Raw genomic sequence first — 20,494 nt, forward strand, 5'->3', positions numbered from 1 at the left:
CTGGATCGGCATCCAGCATGTTAGTCGAGCAATTAAAAAAGAAAGAAGGCCGTGAGCAGTGGTGGTGGCCCCAGACTTCACAGGAGGAATGTGTCAGAGGCAATTAGGAAGGATTAAGTGACTATAAACACTTGGAACCTCTTCTGCAGAGCAAGCCACACTTGCCTTTCAAAGGATACCTTAACATCACAGTCATGGAAGAAGACTTCCTGGGGTTAAATCTCCCCCTGTCATTTATTCGCTGTGACCTTGAGCAAAGTATTAACCCCTCTGTGCTTCATTTTTCTCTCACACAAATCAGGGGTAATAATAGTATCAATTTCACAGGGTTATTATAAAGATTAAAGCTAACAATGAGTGAAGTACACAGAACAGGGCATAGCCTGCAGCCAACGATGTTATGTCTTACCCTGAAGTGCTGCTTGTATTGCCTGAGGGTGGCTGAGAAGACACTAAGGAGGGTTGTGATGGACAGACCCTCCCCTCGGTGATGCAAACACCACCGTGGACTAGGTTTGTCCCACTGCATGGCTTACTTCTACCCAGCTGAAGCTCCATGTTTTGTCTTCCTTCATCATTAGATCATTTCTGTTCTGTGTCCCTCCTTGTTGCCTATTCCCCCCACCCCCGCTCCCACAGTTGGGAGAACAGGAGTTCCTGAGAATTTAAAGTTCCTTCAAGAAGATCTGCTCTGACAAAAAACAGAGAAATAGAGTCAAAAGAATCCATCCACCAGGGCTGAGGAGCTAATGCTGTCTGTGAAGGGCTTGTTTTGACAGCATGGGGACCCAAGTTCAAGCTCCAGAACCCACAGCTGCGTGAACAGAGAATGGTAGTACTCACTTTTAACTCCAGCACTCAGGAGGCAGAGGCAGGTGGGGCTCTGTAAATCCAAGGACAGCCTGGTCTACACAGTGATTCCAGGACAGCCAGGGCTGTGTCGAGAGACCCTGTCTTAAAAACAATTTTTTTTACTTAAAAATGTAGGTGTGAGAGCTCATGATTATAAGCCCAGTGCTGGGGAGGGGGTGACAGGTGGTTCCCTGGGGCTTACTGGTCAGCCCACTTGATGAGTTCTAGGCTAATATGAGACATAGAAACATTGTTCCAAAAGACAACAACACCTAAAGTTGTCTTCTAGCCTACACTCGTGTACATGCACACACGAAGATGCAGAACAGACATACGAGAGAGACTGAGAGAGTAGGAGGGAGACAGACAGACAGACGGACTGATGGGTAGACCAACAGATGTATGGAAGCAGAGAGACCATTTATTATAAAAAGGAGAGAAAACACTTGAGTAGAGAAAAAAAATGTCACAAGTGAGGGCTTTTGGCTTCTGTCCAGCCCTTATCCTCCTTCTAAGACTGATTGCCTCTTCACAGAGGCACCAGCCAGGGTCCATCTTTATCTATTTTCTGTTGCTAACAACAAAATCATTGTCCTAGTTGGGCTTTTTGTTTTGTTTTGTTTTGTTTTGTTTTGTTTTGTTTTGTTTTGCTTTTGCTTTTGTTTGGGTTTTGGTTTTAGTTTTTATCAACTTGGCATGTGATAGAGTCATTTAGGAAAAGGAACCTTAGTTGAGGGGGGGAATCAAATTGCCTATAGGCAAATCCATATAGGGCATTTTCTTGATTAGTGATTGATAATGGAAGACCTAACTGTGTGTGTGGTGCCGCCTCTAGGGCAGGTGGTCCTGGAGTGTATAAGAAAGCGCTTGCTGAGTTCTAGCTAAAGAAGGAGGGTAAGTAAGGAGGTGCCCATACCATGGCTTGTACAAAGCAGACGGCCTGCAAATCCACCGGTGGTAAAGCACCCAGGAAACAACTGGCTACAAATGCCTCTCGCAAGAGTGCGCCTTCTACTGGAAGAGTGAAGAAACCTCATCTTACGGGCCTGATACTGTGGCACTCAGTGAAATCAGGCGCTATCAGAAGTCCACTGAAATTCTGATTCGCAAGCTCCCCTTTCAGCATCTGGTGCGAGAAATTGCTCGGGACTTCAAAACAGATCTGAGCTTCCAGAGTGCAGCTATTGGTGCTTTGCAGGAGGCAAGTGAGGCCTATCTGGTTGGCCTTTTTGAAGACATCAACCTGTGTGCTATCCATGCCAAACGTGTAACAATTAAGTCAAAAGAAATCCGGCTAGCACGTCGCATAAGCGGAGAACACGCTTAAGCGTCCACTATGAGGGGAGACATTTCATTCTCAAAAAAAAAAGTTTTTTTCCTCTTCTTCCAGTTGTCAGTAGTTCTGAATGTTAGATATTTTTTATCATGGGGTCAAAGGTACCTGAGTATATGATTGCGAGTGGAAACCCAGGGGACAGAATCAGGTATTAGCAGTTTCTCCACGTTCATTTGTGTGTGAATTTTTAATATAAATGCAAGATATAAAGCATTAATGCAAGCAAAATGTTTCAGTGAACACATTTCAACAGTTCAACTTTCTAACAATTATAAATAAACCTGTTAAAATTTTCTGGACAATGCCATCATTTGGATTTTTTTAAATAAGTGAATTTCTTATTGACAGAAACTAAATGGTGCTTGTAGCATTTTTATCATAGTGAATGGTTCCATCCATTCACTATACTTTTCTGAGTTGTTCTACATGCAAGTACATGTTTTTAATGTTGTCTGTCTTCTGTGCTGTTCCTGTAAGTTTGCTATTAAAATACATTAAACAAAAAAAAGAAAGAAAGAAAAAAAGAAAAGAGAGCAAGTTGAGCAAGCCTTTTAACAATACCCCTCCCTGGTTTCTACTTCAGTCCCTGCCTCCAGCTTCCTCCCACCTTGAGTTCCTGCCCTGATTTCTCTCAGCAATAGACTTACCTTGAAGTATAAACTGAAGTAAACCCTCTCCTTCTCAGGTTACTTTTGGCCATGGTACTTTATCACAGCAGGAGAACTCCTAACTAAGACTGGATAAGTTACCAAGAAAGATGTTTATTTTGGTTCACAGTTCCAATCCAAGGTCAAAGGTCAGGATTCTGGCAGCCTCAGAATCCTGAGGTGGTGCTGTGTGTGTCATGGCAAGAGACTAACCAAACTGGTTTTAGTAGCAGGCCCACTTTCCAGGTATCCCATTTAATCATTAATCCACTCACCCATTAGTCACTGGATGGATCAACCAATTCAGGAGAGCAGGCGCCCTAGTCACCAAGAAGAGGTTCCCTTGTTTGACCTCTAAATGTTTCATATGGGAAAATTCAACATGAGGCTCAGGGTGGGACAATCCATGGTAGTTTCCAGCTCAGACCTCATAATCTTCATCACCCTGGAGCCCAGACCTGCCCCCATTAGAACCAAGCTCCAAAAAAAATATTATCTTGTGTCAATACCTAACACCATCGATCCTGATCAATACACAGTGGTTCAGGGCCCTGGGACTGGCCTCTCCTGGGTGAGAGTCTGGTTCCTGATGAATCACCTCAGTTTAAGAGCAGAGGGAATTTCCAAAATGACAGCATCTACCACTTAGACCATGTGGTAAGAGAATTTCCCAGAAAGACAGACGGGGATGCAAATGGTGTTTCCAGCCCACAAGGTAAAGCATGAGGTTCCCAAGTTGCCTGTTACAGCACCAAAACGACCAACGAAAATATACATAACATTCATTTCTTCTTTCACTTGAAAATAGAAAAAAATGTCTGTGAATCTGCCAGAGGGCCTGATGTCTTGTGTCTTTTCTCTCTGCCGTTCCATGGTCTAAGATGGCACCAGCCAGACGGAATGAGGAGATGGAGGATCGGTTTCTGCTCCCTTAGGGCACTGTATGCTTTGCACGACTCATTCATACTCCCGTGCACCAGCCGGACCTCAGTCACACCTTGAGAAAGGCTAAAGCTGTTCTACCCTCTAGACAGCCATGTTCTCAACTAGAAGTTGTGTTATTATAGGGAAAAGGGTGGCAGTCTCTGCCCCGGAGAGGATTCCAGGCCTTTGGGTGTGTGGTCAGGAAAAGTATCTTCCTTCCTGGGTAAATCCTTGATGGTTCTTTGGTTTCTTTTTTTAGTAGTCTAGTTGAGGTATCATTTTTGTAGCATTAAATTCTCTGAATTTGACGCAAGTGTTTAGTTTGATGATTTTAGTTAAACGTATACAATTGTGTAACTGTATCTAAATCTACTTCCTATGTCAGGGAGCAGCCACTGCTAGAAATTTCATATAAACAAATCATCCTTTATGTCCAGTTTCTTACTCAAAATATATTCATGTTACTTCATACATTTTCCGCGGTTATCTTCTCTTCGTTGCTGAACTATCTCCCGTGGCATGGCAATTCCACTTTGTGCTTGCCGATTTACCAGGCATGAACATCCACTTGTTTCTAGCTTAGAGCTCCTATTTCTGATGTTACTAAAAGCGTGACCCCAGCTTTGATCCTGGTATAGTAATGTACAGCTGTAATCCCAGCACTTGGGAAGTGGATATAAAAAGGATTAGTAGTCAAAGGCTAACCTTAGCTACATCGCAAGTTTGAGGCCAGACTGGGCTACATGAAAGCCCATAATGTGTATGAGTGTGTGTGTGTGCGCGCGCTCTCTCTGTGTGAACACAGCTTTCATTTCTCTAAAGCAGGTACCCAGAAGTTACCTAACTGGGTCATGGAGTGTCCCTAACTTCTTAGAAATTTTCGAGGTGAATTTTACATTCCCACCAGCAACATACACCAGCTCTACCATCTCTGTGTCCTCATCCACACTGAGCATTGTTAATCTCTTGGATTACAGTCACCCCAGTAAGAATGTTGTGTCATCCTATGATGATGGTTTTAATTTGCATTTCTTACTAAGAAAAAATACTGAGCACGTAACAAGCTGTGAAATTCCATTGAAACACTGTTTTGGTTTCAACTGACAGATTATTATGTATCATGCTTTCATTTCTATTCAATTCATTTCCTAACCTCAGTGTGTGCATGTGTGTCTATGTGTGTCTGTGTGTGTCTATGTGTGTGTCTATGTGTGTGTCTATGTTTGTGTGTGCATGTCTATGTGTGTGCCTGTATGTGTGTCTGTATCTCTGTATGTGTCTTTCTGTATGTCTCTCTCTGTGTCTATGTGTGTATGTCTATGTGTGTGCATGTATGTCTGTGTATGTGCCTGTGTGTCTCTGTATGTGTCTATGTGTGTGTCTATGTGTGTATGCGTGTGTGCATGTCTATGTGTGTGCCTATATGTGCCTGTGTCTCTGTGTGTATCTCTGTGTGTGTCTATGTGTGTGTATGTGTGTCTGCTTGCATGTCTATGTGTCTCTCTCTTTATGGTCTATGTGTGTATGTGTGTGCATGTCTATGTATGTGTGCATGTAAATGTATCTGTGTCTCTGTGTGTCTACGTGTGTGTATGTGTGTGTGTGCATGTCTATGTATGTGTCTCTTTGTGTGCCTATGTCTATGTGTGTATGCATGTCTATATATGTGTGCCTGTATGTGTATCTGTGTCTCTGTGTGTCTCTCCGTATGTCTATGTGTATATGCACTGTACATGCCTAAGTGCATACACAGGTGTACTGGCAATTTACTTCCTAAAGCAATCCATCTCTAGCTTCTGTGAGACCAGTAACCCATATCTGAGGCACTCCAGTGAAGCCTCTAAATGAACCTACTGAAAATATTCTCCATGTCAAAAATTAGAAGCCATTCCATACTCAGTCATTCAGCTGACTTATGTGGCAACATCTGACAGGAGCCAGCAGCCTGCCTGGGACTGGGGACATGTACTGAATGTGCCATAACTCTCACACTGGAGAAACTTCGGATATCTGGGAAGGACACGGTTCAATGAGCAGTTATTCATGTGGTAAGTATCATGGAACAAAGCAAGCAGGATGTTACAGGAGCTGGTGCACAGCAGGAGAAGTAGTCTAGTCTGGGGGATCAAAGGACTCTTAGAAGAATCACAGTCTGGACTAAGACTGAAGAGGAGTCAGCATTGACCAGAAAGCTAACAGGCTTGCACCGAATGTTAAAGATGGCTGCTCAAAGCCAGGAAGATTCAGCTTGACCCCTCACCTACTTGTTCCTCCTTCCATCAGCTTCCTCACCTCTCACATCTATAGGAATTGGTATGACCCTCTAGAAACAATACATCTTTATTGGTTTGTTTTCTGTAGTCCAAGCTGGCCTCAGTAACTATGTAACTGAGTAACTATGTAACTATGTAACTGAGGAAGCTCCTGCCTACACTCTGGATCACAGGCCTGTGCCGCCATCCCTGGCTCATTATCAGATTCGTTTGAGCCAGATGGATTTAGACAGTTGGGTATGTGGTAACACCAGTAACACTAGACCTGATGATGGAGGAGAACCCTGAAATTCCTGGCAGCTTCCAAGTGGAACGTGTTAAACCAGCTGTCTGGGTTTCTCTAGATAAGCATCATACACCTCATGGGACTGGATTTAGAATCCTAACTTCTAGTCCCTGGTCAAACAACTGAGTAAATAAGGCACATTCTGTCTCTGTTTCATGTCTTTGTTAATATTGGCAGTAGTGGCAAGAAGAGGTACACTAGCCTGCAATTGTATCTTTCCTCTAGCAGGATAAAAGGAATCTTTTTTTTTCTTTAATTCAAAACCAAGTGGAAGTGATTCTTGAATGGGAGATGCCACAGATAGCAAGCTCAGATCCTCACTAAAATGAATGAGACTTTATAAAACGTGCCGGGGAGCCCACACTGGCCCCCAAACTCACTAAACAGTTGAGGGTGACCTTGATCATGACTGCCTTTTCTGACCTCTGTGTCCCAGGTACTGGAATCGCAGGCATGTGCCACCATGCTTTGCTCTTGGGGCAGAGTTTAGGAGTAGAGCTGGAGTCTTGGCATCTCTGACATCTCTCTCAGGCTTACTATATCCTCTTTCATCCATGTGGCTAAAGAAAGCATTCTGAAAAGCCAATAATCAATCCACTCACAAGTATTACTGACCAAAGCAAACCAGATCTGTCTCTAGACAGCAAGGGATACTTATTGACTATTGTATATCTCCCACTTCTTTCCTCCTCTGCAGAATTATGTTCTAGCCTTTTTTTTTTAATCTAATGTGTTTGTCTGTTTTCTCTGAATATATGTCTGTGTACCACATGAGTGCCCAGTACTCACTGAGGCCAGAAGAGTGCCTCAGGTCTCCTAGGACTGGAGTTACTGACAGCTGTGAGCCTCCATGTGGTTGCTGGGACTCAAATCTGGATCCTCTGGAAGAGCAGCCAGAGCTCCCTCTCTGGCCTTATATTTAATAAAGAATTATTAAAATAGGATTCTAATGAATGGGATTATTTTATGAGGTTTAAATTTAATTTAAATTAAATTTTTTTTGTCAGCTGCCAAATGACTTTAAATACTGTAAGGGTGGAGAGAGGTGATACCTTCCTTACCTATTATAAAAGTCATAACTGACATCCCTATAACAAAAGACAGGTTGACAACTATGACAATAGACAACAAGGAGCCATCAGATTGAAGACCCAAAAACTTACAAATTGAATGGTGTTTTGGTGCTTGGGGCCAATGGAGCAGAGTCAGCCACATATGTATGTATGTGCCACTCAAGACAGATGGAGGGGACCCTGCAAGGCACGTCTGTTCCAATTCTTCTTGGCCCCTTCTTGTAGCATCTCATTCTTAGGGATAGAGCAGGACCCTCCAGAGTGCAGGGTTTCATGTCTTTCTGGCCAACCCATCAGCAGGAAGGCAGAGATTTTATGGCTGGCCCTGGGGAAAGGCAAAGATCTGGTTTTGATGTCATCTTGGAAGAAGACACACTGTGGTTTCGGTGGCTCGCCTTGGGAAAGAACAAGAGATGGGAGAAGCAAGAGGGCAGGAGGGGATGGGGAGAAACCTTGCTTCAGAGCCCTTCACTCCGGGGTGTCAGTTTCTGAACATCAACATTCTCTAATCTGAAATTGACTTCCCTATCCCCTCACGCCAACACTGGACCAAATTCCCTAAAACCGGCCAGTGCAGCCACTCTATCCATAGCTGCATGTCTCCTCTCAGGGTGCTGGGTGCAGATGGCCCCATCAAGAGGAGGCCTCTGCAGGGCTCAACCCAGCAGATCTCCAATTTTGTTTCTATAAACCCAAAATAAAACAAGGAGCAAAGACAAACTGTGAACTCTGTTTTTCAGTCATAGACTTTTGGTGGAGAAGTTCCTTTTGGGTTCCAGCATGTTCAGCTATGTTCTGTGCTGAAGGATGATTTCAGAGCCTTTCCTGAGAGGCCCATACAGCAGTGTGAAGGGCAGCAAAGCTCATGGTTATTTCTTCTAAGTTTTCATCCATCACCAAGCAGCTTGTAGGGCTTCAGGACATGACAGCTTTGACATCAGTGATTCTGAACTAGGATGGGGGTGAGGGGAGAAAATCACTATCTTAGGAGAGTCACAGCCTGACACTGGAGGGAAGGACAATAATTAGGCTCTAAACCTGAAATGGTGGTGCATCCCTTTAATCCCAACACTCAGGAGGCTGAAGCAGGCAGATTTCTCTGAGTTTGAGGCTAACCTGGTCTACATAGTAAGCTCCAGTCCAGCCAGAGCTACATAGAGAAACCCTGTCTCAAAAAGAGGCAGTGCTCCCGAGGGTCAGGGGTTGGGGGTGGGGTTTGAAGGGTGGGGTGTCTAGTCCAGATTGCAGGTAGATACAACACTTCAAAACCAATGAAGCAAAGTGTAAGAACAAATGCATACAAGTTTATTTTTAAACAATTTTTCTTTCCTCAGTTACCCCATTTGCAGAGATAATAGCAGTAAGGCTGACTAATCCAGAAAATATGTTCAGCATTGGTCTGATGATTTATGGAAGCAGTGACTGGTCACATGGGTGTTTAAGCTCACATTATGTGGCAGCAATTGTAATGAATCTGTTCTGAGCTACAATTAGAAACAAGAAGATACATGGTACCAGGCAGTGGTGGCTCACGCCTTTAATCCCAGCACTTGGGAGGCAGAGGCAGGTGGATTTCTGAGTTTGAGAGTTCGAGGCTAGCCTGGTCTACAGAGTAAGTACCAGGACAGCCAGGGCTACACAGAGAAACCCTGTCTCGAAAAAAAAAAAAAAAAAAAAAAAGATACACAGTGCCAGTGCAGTATGGCTACAGTTTATAACAATAATGTGTGAAAGATTTCACCACAAAGAATCACTGAAGAGATAAATATAGTTAATCTGAATTAAATGTTATACAATGTAATCAATGCACCAAGCATGACATAATATCCTATTAATATATTCTATTTTGTGCTCTTATGGATCAGCTAAAAGAAAAAAGAAAAAAAAGTATACTGGGGATGGTGGTGTAGACCTTTGACCCCAGCACTTGGGAAACAGAGGCAGGTAGATTGCTGTGAGTTCAAAGCCAACTTGGTCTACATAGTGAGTTCCTGGACAGCCAAGGCTACATACATAGATACTGTCCCAACAACACCCACCCTGCCACCACCCAGTAAAATAAATAAATAAATAAATAAATAAATAAATAAATAAATAAATACAAAAGTATCATGGGCTGAGGAGATGTCTCACTCAATAAGCACCTGCCATGAAGGCACAAGGAACAGAGTTCAGATCCCTAGCATTCACATAAAAGCTGGGGGAGAAGCATGAGGAAAGGGACAAAAACAAGTGGGTCCTCCCAGCTAGCCAACCAGTGAGCTCTGGTCTCAGTTAGAATAATAAGGAAGTGAGTGGCTGAGGATGACATCTGATGTGGCTTCTGCCCTCCACATGGGTGTGCACACATATGCACAGGAACACACATGCACACATACACACATATGCATAGTATGTACACGATAGTGAACTAATTATAATAATGATATAAGGTCTTGACTCAAAGCACAGAGATAGATAGATAGATAGATAGATAGATAGATAGATAGATAGATAGACAGATAGATGATAGATAGTATTGGCATTTAGTCTAGAGTCCACCCCACAGTTACCTGGCAACAGCTAGGTATGCTTGACTCACTATAAAAGGGGTTGCTTGCCCCCTCCACTCTCTCTTGCCCTCTAGCTCTTGCTGTCTCCTCTTGCTCCTGCTTCCCCCTCTCCCCCATTCCCCTTCCTCCTCTCTCTCCATGTGCTGGCCAGCCTCTACTTACTCTTCTTCTTCTTCTTCTTCTTCTTCTTCTTCTTCTTCTTCTTCTTCCTTCTCCTTCTCCTTCTCCTTCTCCTTCTCCTTCTCCTTCTCCTCCTCCTCCTCCTCCTCCTCCTCCTCCTCCTCCTCCTCCTCTTCCTTCTCCTTCTTCTTCTTCTCTCTCTCTCTCTCTCTCTCTCTCTCTCTCTCTCTCTCTCTCTTTCTCTCAACTCTCCTCCCCATGCCTGAATAAACTCTAGGCTATACCATCGAGTGGCTGGTCCCTCAGGAGAAGGGATGCCTCAGCATGGGCCACTCAGAGACACCCCCTTCCCCAACACCACACTGCACCTCTACCAAACATATTCCTGTCTCTCCTATCTTTTTTTAAAACACAACAGATATAGATTGATTGATAGATAGACAAATAAATCAATAAGTGTGCAGTGTGTGCACTTTGCATGAGAATCTCAAGTGACACTTTTGGGTTTGTTTTCTTGTTTGTTTCCAGACAGGGCCTCGTGTAACCCAGGACAACTTTGAAATCATTTTGTACCTGAGGATCAATTTGAACTTCTGATCCTCCTGCCTCTAATTCTGAAATGCTAAGACTCCAGACACATGCCACCATGCCTGGCCTTTAGATTAGACTTACTAAAAGCTTCCCCAAGCTAGGAAGCCAAGTAAAAGACTCAGCATTGTACTGTGCCTCTGGCTCCTGTACCATGGGATGAATGTCTCTCTCATCAAAGTCCCCCAAATGCTGAGGTTTCTGGGACAGTCAGAAAGTGAAGTTCTTTACTTCCTGATGCACCAGAACCCTTAAGTCAACCACAGAAATAAGGTAACAGGTCAGTTTTTCCAATGAGCAGGCAGCATTAAGGTGTGACTCTTTAAAACAGGCAGTCACACATGGCAATATGACATTCTAGTCACATTGTGTGACTTAGTGTGAGCTTACCACCATTTCTATTACAAAGAGCACAGACTCTTACTGAACTTACGTATAGAATAATAAAGTGAAAACAACAAATATTGCCATAAAAAATAAGAATATTACCAGGCACAGTAGAGAGAGAGAGAGGAAGGAAGGGAAGGAGGGAGGGAGGGAGGGAGGAAGGGAGGGAGGAAGGAAGGAAGGAAGGAAGGAAGGAAGGAAGGAAGGAAGGAAGGAAGAGGGGAAATGACTCAGTGGGTAAAGCATTTGACATACAAGTGTGAGAACCTGAGTTGTATCCCCCAGAGCACAAATAAAGCCAGAAACAGTAGTACACATGCACACATACACACTAACATACACATACATACATGCTCACACATATACACACACACATTCACACATACACATACTCACACATACATACATACATACATACATACATACATACATACATGCTCACACACACATACAACAGATAAAGGGTTTTTTTTTAATTAACGTATAGTTTTAGAATTTCAGAGGACTCAAGTAAGGAAAAAAGTAAACTCTTCAATTTTTCTCACAAAGGTCTCATTTACAAAAATCTCTACAGGCTATAGTTGTCTGGAAAGACAGAAAAGGTTCCCTAAAATCTGGAAAATATAATGACTGAGCAATGTCACAACAATGATCATAAAAATGACAGTCCTGCATCAGCTCAGACTCTTCTCTGCAACTATTTCTCATCCTCCTGGACAGCAGCTTAATGATTTGATGAGCTAGTTTCTTCCTAAGAGTTCTGAGAAACTCTGGTTATATAATTTCAGGATTAAAGAAACTTGCCTTCAGTAGTTGGTGACTCAGTCCCTATGTGAGCCTCCTGAAGACACACTGAAGGTTATCACCACCACTTATAAAAAGGAACTTCCAGAAAAAAAAGTGTCACAACAAAGTCACTTATTGTGGACTTAGAATGGCCACAATTAAAGGTCTGATGAGAATAACAATAATGTAACATAGTAACCAAAGATATGACTGACAACATGCTGGGCCTAGGCAATAACAATAATGTAACATAGTAACCAAAGATATGACCGATAACATGTTGGGCCTAGACAACTCATACAAGTTTGCAATTCCTAAAACAGACCACTCCTATGGGGAGATATCAATACAACTCACCCAACTGTACTCAAAGGAGACTGAACATCATTTCTTGTTTAACAATGCCCTCTCTCAAAGTCAACTTTTTTTTTTCAGTGTGGACAAAAAAAAGTTTAATATTATTTACTATGATGTTTTAAACTTTCGAAGTCTTTTCAACAGAAGAAAATAGCCATGTACATTTAAGTATTTCTTCATAAAACACAATAAAAATTTTAATGATTGGTCTTTATAGTTTGTGGTAATAAGTCCTGTCTTATTTTTGCATACTATAAATCATATTCTTATGCAGGACTGAGTTAAGACACAGTAGTTCTTAACGCTACCAAGTGGCCATATAAATTCTTCATTCTTCATGCAACAAAGACAGTCTTCATAGTGCACTTTCACCTCATTGAAGTTGATGCTGCTTCCTTCTGGATATTTCCACTTCAATGTGAAGTGGATTGCTAGAATTTCATTAGTGGTTTTATTATGTAGCTTTTTAAAAAGAAAAAAATTGATTGCATTTCTTCCACAATTCTCGGTTCCCAGGAGAGACATACTTTTGGAAATCATATAATCCAGCGCTGTCTGAATAACCAAATACTCTTTAGAAGATGAAATCTCTCAATGAAGCCATAATAAAAAAAGCATCTACATCCTTAACTATATTACCAGTATATCCTAGAACCAAAGTAAGATGGTTTTCCTGTTCCCATAATCCATTCAACTGTTGCTTTAAAATCTTAATATTTCCATCACTTATAATTTCTGATTTAGATGAGAGTTCTGACCACCACATTTTTATTACTGCTTGAAGCCAGTTTAAGCCAACAATTACATATTCTTCAAATCTGCTTTGAAGTAAAGACTTTACTAGAGGAAGTAAGTCTACACAGCAGCCAAGTGAGATATACTCTTTTCTTCCTGTAAACTATTAGTTAAAACAGGAAGGTAGTCTACCACATCTCCAAGGTCTTCTATCCTCACTAAATAAGCTACAAGTTCACTTATACTTCTCTTTATCCAGAAAGTCAAAGCTACATTCAATCCCAAACCCCTGCTGAATAGAACCTGGGCCATTGTCTCATGGTCCTGAGAAACTTCAGAAAAGAAACCACTATATTTTGATGATGGGTTTTCTGTCTGTGAAGACCCAGAATCACTGGTGTTAATGACAAATGTCCAGCTGTCATGGCGTAAATTTTCGGGTAGATGGCCTGCACGAGCCCGTTCATTTTCTTTATTTGCCATGCCACAGCCCTTATTTTAGGGGACTGTTTAGTTCTGTAACAAGAAATTTGGGAAGGAATGACGAATTAACTTTCTGTGGTAGAGCACCTTGCGCCGTTTATCTGGGCTTTTCACTGCTTGTCCAACTGTTCTACTTATGTAAGCAGCCAACTGTTTTGGAGATCTCTTAACCTCCTTCATATTCTTACTGGTGAAATTAGAGATCCTCTTTTTAGGAAGATCAATACTATTAGAGAAGTTCCATTGTTTAACATGGTGAGTATCAAGTGCCATAATCTCTTAAGTGCAGGTGCCTCATAGTACCGCGGCACCTTAGCCTAGCCTCTGTGCTAATGAACCACATCCAGCATCTTGGAGCATCCTTTGGATCCCCAGCCGGGCCCCACTCACAGTCATTCAAACCTAAAGTCAACTTTTTAACTCTTGAGGATTTTTGTATCTTGTTCAAACTAAGATCATTGGGGCTGGAGAGCTGGCTCAGCAGTTAAGAATTCTTTCCAAGCCAGGCTTGGTGGTATATGTCTTTAGGTCTAGCAATTGGGAGGCAGCGGTAGGTGGATCTCTGTGAATTCAAGGCCAGCCTGGTCTACAAAGAGTTCCAGAATAGCCAAGGCTAATACACAGAGAAAACTGTCTTGAAATACAATAAACAAACAAACAAACAAACCTTGCTGCTCTTTCAGAGGATCTGGGTTCGATTCCTAGCACTCACATGGTGACTCACAGGCCAGCAAACTTGATACCCTCTTCTGGCCCTCATTGGCACTAGGCACACAAGTAGTATACACACATGCAGGTAAACCACCCATTTACATAAAATAAAATTAAGAATTTAACTGAAAAAAATATAAGCTCATGAAACATTGGAAACGAGTCATTCAATTAATCAGCAAAATAAAAACAAATAAAGGAAGTTATTAAACAAAACAAATGAAAGAGACTCATTTACCACTAAGAAAGACAGCTTGAGGCACACAAAATCTAATCTATTTCTCCTAGACTGTGTTTTATTTTTCTGTAATTACAGTTTGCTTCTCTCTCTAAAGGCGATGGGACCTGGGAGTATGGAGCTAATAAATGAGGTGAACTGAGTCTCATGCAATAACCAACTTTATTTAGATTCTCAGATAATTTATACTCTGAGAATTAAGAAAGTCACTATGGGTTCAGGCCGTATACAATCACAAGGACAAGCCACACATAAAAAAAAAAAAAATGTTTTTTCCACAGAGGCATATAGAGGATAGTGTAAACATTAATTCAATAACAGCAGCAAGCAATATTGAGTTATCTGAAGCAAACTCACTCCACTACACCTGTGAGGAACATGAGAACACATTCCAAGAACAATTCTGTGCTTTGAAGAAACTGAGGTCACAAGATGCTTGTTTTCTTGGAGTGTTTTCACAAGCACTCAGAATTCTCACATGACTCCATTCCTGACTGTTTTCTGACGAAGATCCACAGAATCAATGTCCTCCTCTTCTGACATCCTCGTGTACTGCACACACTCACGCACACACGTACATAGCACACACACACACACACTCATACAATCAAAAACAAAAATTTAATTTAAAAAATATGAAGAAAAAAATTTCATTATCTTTTATCAAAGTTATCAGAAAACAAGAAAAGTAAACTATATATTGATGAATGCATTTTAGGTATTGGCTCATTAGAAAAGCTTATACAGAGGCGGATGCTCACAGCTAACCATTGAACTGATTTGATCAAGGAGTTCTCAATGCAGAAGTTAGAGAGAAGACTGAAGAAGCTGAAGGAGTTTGTGGACCCATGGGGAGAACAACAATACCAACCAACCAGAGCTCCCATGGTCTAAACTACCAGCCTGGGAGCACATAGGGAGGGACCCACGACTCCAACTGTATCACCTTGTTGGGCATAGGTGGGAGAGGAGATCCTTGGTCCTGTGAAGGCTGGATGCCCCACTGTGGGGGAATTCAAGGGCAGGGAGGTGGGAGTGGGTGGGTGGGTAGGGGTACATCCTCACAGAAGCAGGAGGAGGGGGGTGGGATAGAGGGTTTCTGGGTGAGGGGGAAACGGGGAAAGGGGATAACATCTGAAATGTAAATAAGATATCCAATAAAAAATTGATTAAAAAAAGAGAATCCCATAACAAAAAAAAAAGAAAAGCTTGTATATAATTTCAATTTAATTTTAGTGAGACTGGTCACACTCAGATTTTCTTTGTTGTTGCTGTTGCTGCTTTGATTTGTTTTGTTTTTCGTAGGACATGTATCCCAGGGTAAGTTATATTTTATATTACTGATCCAAAGCCACATGGAAGCTGTCTGTCTCCAAAGGCTTGCCCAGGTGCCGAGCCTTGGTCCCTGTTAGTATTCTGTCTAAACTCCACCTCCACAGTTACCTGGCAACAGCCAGGTAGGCCTGCCTGGCCCACTATAAAACGGGTTGCCTGGCCCCTCCTCTCTCTCTCTCTCTCTCTCTCTCTCTCTCTCTCTCTCTCTCTCTCTCGCTCGCTCTCGCTCTCTCTCGCTCTCTCTCTCTCTCTCTCTCTCTCTCTCTCTCTCTCTCTCTCGCTCTCGCTCTCGCTCTCGCTCTCGCTCTCGCTCTCACTCTCTCACTCTCTTGATCTCTTGCCTCTAGCTTCTCTCTGTCCCCTCGCCCCTCCACCCTTCCCTTTCCCCCTCTCTCCACGTGATCACAGCCGGCCTCTACTCCTCCACTTCTCTCTCCCTCCCTCTTCTTCCATCTTCTTCCTCTACTTCTCCCCCGACCCAACCTTTGCCCTGAATAAACGCCCCCTTGAAACCATTTGGTCTGGTGTGGTCTGTCCTAAGCTGCACACGGACGTCTAACAGTCCCCACTCAGAGCCCCTTTCATCAGAGAAATTTTTATAACACCCTAACTATACAACCAAACTGCTTTAGTTATGGTTTCATTGTTGTGATGAGACACCATGACCACAACCTCTCTTATGAAAGAAAACATTTAATTGGGACTGGCTTACAGTTCTGAGGTTTAGTTCATTGTCGTCATAGCAGGAAGCATGGTGGCACACAGGCAGACATGGTGCTGAAGGAGGAGCTGAGAATTCTACATCTGGATTTGCAGGCAACAAACTAGGCCTGACTTGAACATCTGAAACCTCAAAGCCCACCACTCCAGTGACACACTTTCTCCAACAAGACCACACATCCTAACAGTGCCACTCCCAGTGAGCCTATAGAGACCCTTTTCAAACCACCACACAAACATACATTGATTGTAAGTGATAAACTTATAACAGTTATTAGATTTGAATACTAATGAGCTTATTTTCACATAAAGATTGAATCTTGGTTATACTGCAGATGAAAGGAATCTTCAACGTTTTTCAGAGTTGAACATATTATGATTTTATTACTGTCATTGTTCAGTCTATTTCCTGGATAAATATGTTGTACAAAGTATCAACAACATCAGAAATCCACAGAGTACAGCATTTATAATCATTTTGTTATTATTAGATTTTTGACTGGGAGACATGTCTGCTCCTGACAGTACCCATTTCACAGTTCAAAGATGGTATTGGGCATCATAATTTCCATATGGATTTGTTCCAGTTGTGGCAAGGTAGCCACTGGGCAAGAATTTCCCTAATTCATCTACAGACAAAAATACTGTCCAGGAAAGGATACACAATGTGGGATAGTCAACAGCTTAGCTCTGCCAAGACAGAGTAAGCTAGTCCTTCATAATTCCTGCTTCACTTAAGGTCTGCCTGATGGTTCTGGGCCAGAAGGCTGAAGACAGATGCTCTATCATTCTAAGGAATAGCTGTCAAGATAGTCAGCTGACTCTGCAAAATGGTTAATTTTGGAAGCTATGTTTTTGTGCTTCTGATATATTCAGGTAATAATTTGTTCTCAGATCTCAGACGGTGTTGGAGACTAGTAACCAAGCCAGTTCAGTCAGTCAACAGGGTCTCAAGGGTGGGAGTGAGGATTGAAAAGAAAAAGACCACTAGACAAACATTGTAACATGACTCCAGCCGGTGCTGAAGCAGAAGCAGCTTTCGTTTTTTCCCAGCCAGGTTTTATACCACTCTAGGTACTTGCAAAGAATAGGGTCAGTTCTTAGATCAAAGACAAAGTATTGAATAAGGCAAAGAACAAAGAGATCACACCAGGTAGCAATCAAACAAAGCAATAAACAAAGTCCTCTGAGTCACTGGGTCTGGGGACTTATCAGGATTACTAAAACAAAAGGGAAGTCACACATTCCTTGGCTGTGTTCACTTTGATTCTTGCATTAGCCCAAATGTAAATGCTCTTATCTGAGCCTACTTCCTTGAGCCCAGTGACAAGTACTCTATAAGCGGTACCAAAAGCTCTCCACAGTCTAGCCATAGTCTCAGCAAACTTAAGTTGTTTAGCATTGAAGAGTATGATGTAGATTTGAGATGATGGTTTCCAGATGGTAATGCAAGTTAAAATCAGAATGTAATTCAGTTATAGAGTTGTAAACTCTTGAAGTTAGGATAGATGTCAAAGCAATGTACCTAAACTGACAAAATTGATGGACTAGACATTATTAGTGTATATCATACCTTATAGTTATATACAGTTATAATCATGTTCATTGTATATCTGAGAGAAAAGGCCTTTTTGATGGATGGAAAGGTGAAGTGCTGTGGATTTTGTTTACTGCTTATGTTTATTGGGTTCCCAAATTACACAGGAATTCACACATCTGCACGTGAGATGCTGAAGGTGTCTGCCCCCAACTGGTTCTAATTGGTAAATAAAGTTACCATCAGCCAGTGGCTGGGCAGGGAGACAGAGGCAGAATTTTAGATTTCCTGGGCAAGAGAACTTTAGCTTTCCCAGGCAAGAGAGGATTTAGAATCACCACGACAGCCGAGCAGTGGTGTCACACGCCTTTAATCCCAGCACTTGGGAGGCAGAGGCAGGTGGATCGCTGAGTTGGAGGCCAGCCTGGTCTACAGAGTGAGTTCCAGGACAGCCAAGGCTACACAGAGAAACCCTGTCTCGAAAAAACAAAAAAAAAAAAAAAAATAGAGGGGCTGGTGAGATGGCTCAGTGGTTAAGAGCACTGACTGCTCTTCCAGAGGTCATGAGTTCAAATCCCAGCAACCACATGGTGGCTAACAACCATCTGTAATGATATCTGATGCCCTCTTGTGGGGTGTCTGAAGACAGCTACAGTGTACTTACATATAATAAATAAAAAAATAAAAATTAAAGAAAAAAAAAAGTAGAAAGTTTTAAAAAAAATAAATAAATAGAATCACCACGACAGGGAAGCAGGAAAATCAGACTTCAGAGCTGGAGAAGTGGGCATATACAGCCGTGTAAGAAGAACCAGGGAAGAGTAGCCCAAAGAGTGGCCCATTTTGGGTCTAGGGTAGCAAAGATGGATTTTATATTTTAGTAAATAATAATTCAAAAGTATCAGAGGGGAGGCGTTAGCAATGTGGTAGTTTGGGAGTGGCCCAGCCGTTGAGAGCTGCTTAGGGCATATTTAAAAAAAATAAGGCTCTGTGTGTGTGTGTGTGTGTGTGTGTGTGTGTGTGTGTGTTTGTGTGTGTCTTTCATTCAAGAATCCAGAGCTCTTTGGCAGGTGGTGAGGAACTCAGGCAGCTGCTGGTGGCGCAGGACAATTTGAGTAACGTTAATTAATTTGTTAATTAACCATAACCCTTAATCCCTGCTGACCCAATGATATGGGCATGGCATAAAAGGGACACTTGCAACATCAAGCAGATCCGGGAATTCGATTCAAAAGAGAGAGGACAGATTCGACCCAAAATGAGCCCCAACGCCAACCTTGGTGACTGAACCCAAGAAGGATATCTGTGGCTCTTCTAACGGTGTCTAGCTCACAAGAGAACAGAATCAAATAGAAAGATTGGGTCAGAGATGGCCAGTTTGGGGGTAGAGATTTTAGCTTTCTCAAAGAGGTCATATTATCTTTGGCAAAATCATGTCAACAAGAAAGGAAGTCAACAGAGGACCGAACATGGGGTTGGCAAAGCTAGAAGAAAGAGAAAGCATGTCAGTTGACTGAGGAATTTTCAAAAGGGGAGGAACAAGCACAAATGGAACAGATAGGGTTGAAAAGCATAAAAGCTTTTCCTTAAGCAGAATACTGACTCTAAAGCTCTTTGAGAAATGAAATAACCACAGTTTCAAATCACTTCCTGGTTCTTTTTTTTTTTTTCTTCCCAAAAGTACTCACTCAGAATGATTGAGAACGAAAACGGGTAAGAAGGGGGGCATCATGGTATGTGCCTGTAATCTTACCATCTGGGAGGATGAAGGAGGAGAATCCCGAGCTTGGGGTCAGCCTGGGCTGCATAGCGACACCATGTCCCCAAACAATAACAACTACAAAACCGAAGACTTTCATGGCAAAGGATGCGCTAAGAATGGCGTGCAGCTGCAGCCCCCTGGAGATACACAGCTACTCCAACACGCAGCTGAGGGGGACCCCGCCCACAGTGTGTGGAGCACCAGGTCTTTGAGGTCTTGCCAGGCCTGGACACTGGAGCTGACAAAGCAAACAGCCCCTTAGTTAATGCAAATGCGTTCTTGTTTTACTTGGCATTTCCTTAGTCAGCGGATCGACCACGTTTCATTTATTTACTGATATTTCTCTCTTTAGTAAAGTGGATATACTAATCTTGTGTGGTTTTCTAATTGACCAGAGGAGTGTCCCTACCCCCAAAAACCTATAATGACTTTATTAACCAAGGACTATTACCTGGATTCTTTCCTAAAAGACTCTCCTTGGAGCTTCTTGCATAAGGCTGGACACCCTCCCAGTTGCTTGCTGTGGTATCTAGAGATATTGCTCAAAAAATTGCTAAATACCCACTAGTGACTGTACAAATATATTTTTGTAATTTAACTTTTTCTAGTTCCAGGGTAAAGGCAAACGAAAAAGTTTATTTTATAAAACTTAGACCTGTTACACTAGCTGCCATTATACAATTGGAAAGAAGAAGAAGGAGAAGGAGAAGGGAGGAGGAGGAGAAGGAGAAGGAGAAGGAGAAGGAGAAGGAGAAGGAGAAGGAGAAGGAGAAGGAGAAGGAGAAGGAGAAG

The 20,494-nt window shown here is 42.3% G+C and overlaps 1 pseudogene; it reads right to left on the bottom strand.

Annotated features, from left to right (window-relative positions):
• Positions 1-12,755: 12,755 nt before the first annotated feature.
• On the bottom strand, positions 12,756-13,672 carry LOC114638273 (annotated as a pseudogene).
• Positions 13,673-20,494: the final 6,822 nt, after the last annotated feature.

The sequence above is a fragment of the Grammomys surdaster genome, unplaced genomic scaffold (assembly GCF_004785775.1).
Source record: "Grammomys surdaster isolate TR1022 unplaced genomic scaffold, NIH_TR_1.0 125562, whole genome shotgun sequence".
NCBI lineage: Eukaryota > Metazoa > Chordata > Mammalia > Rodentia > Muridae > Grammomys > Grammomys surdaster.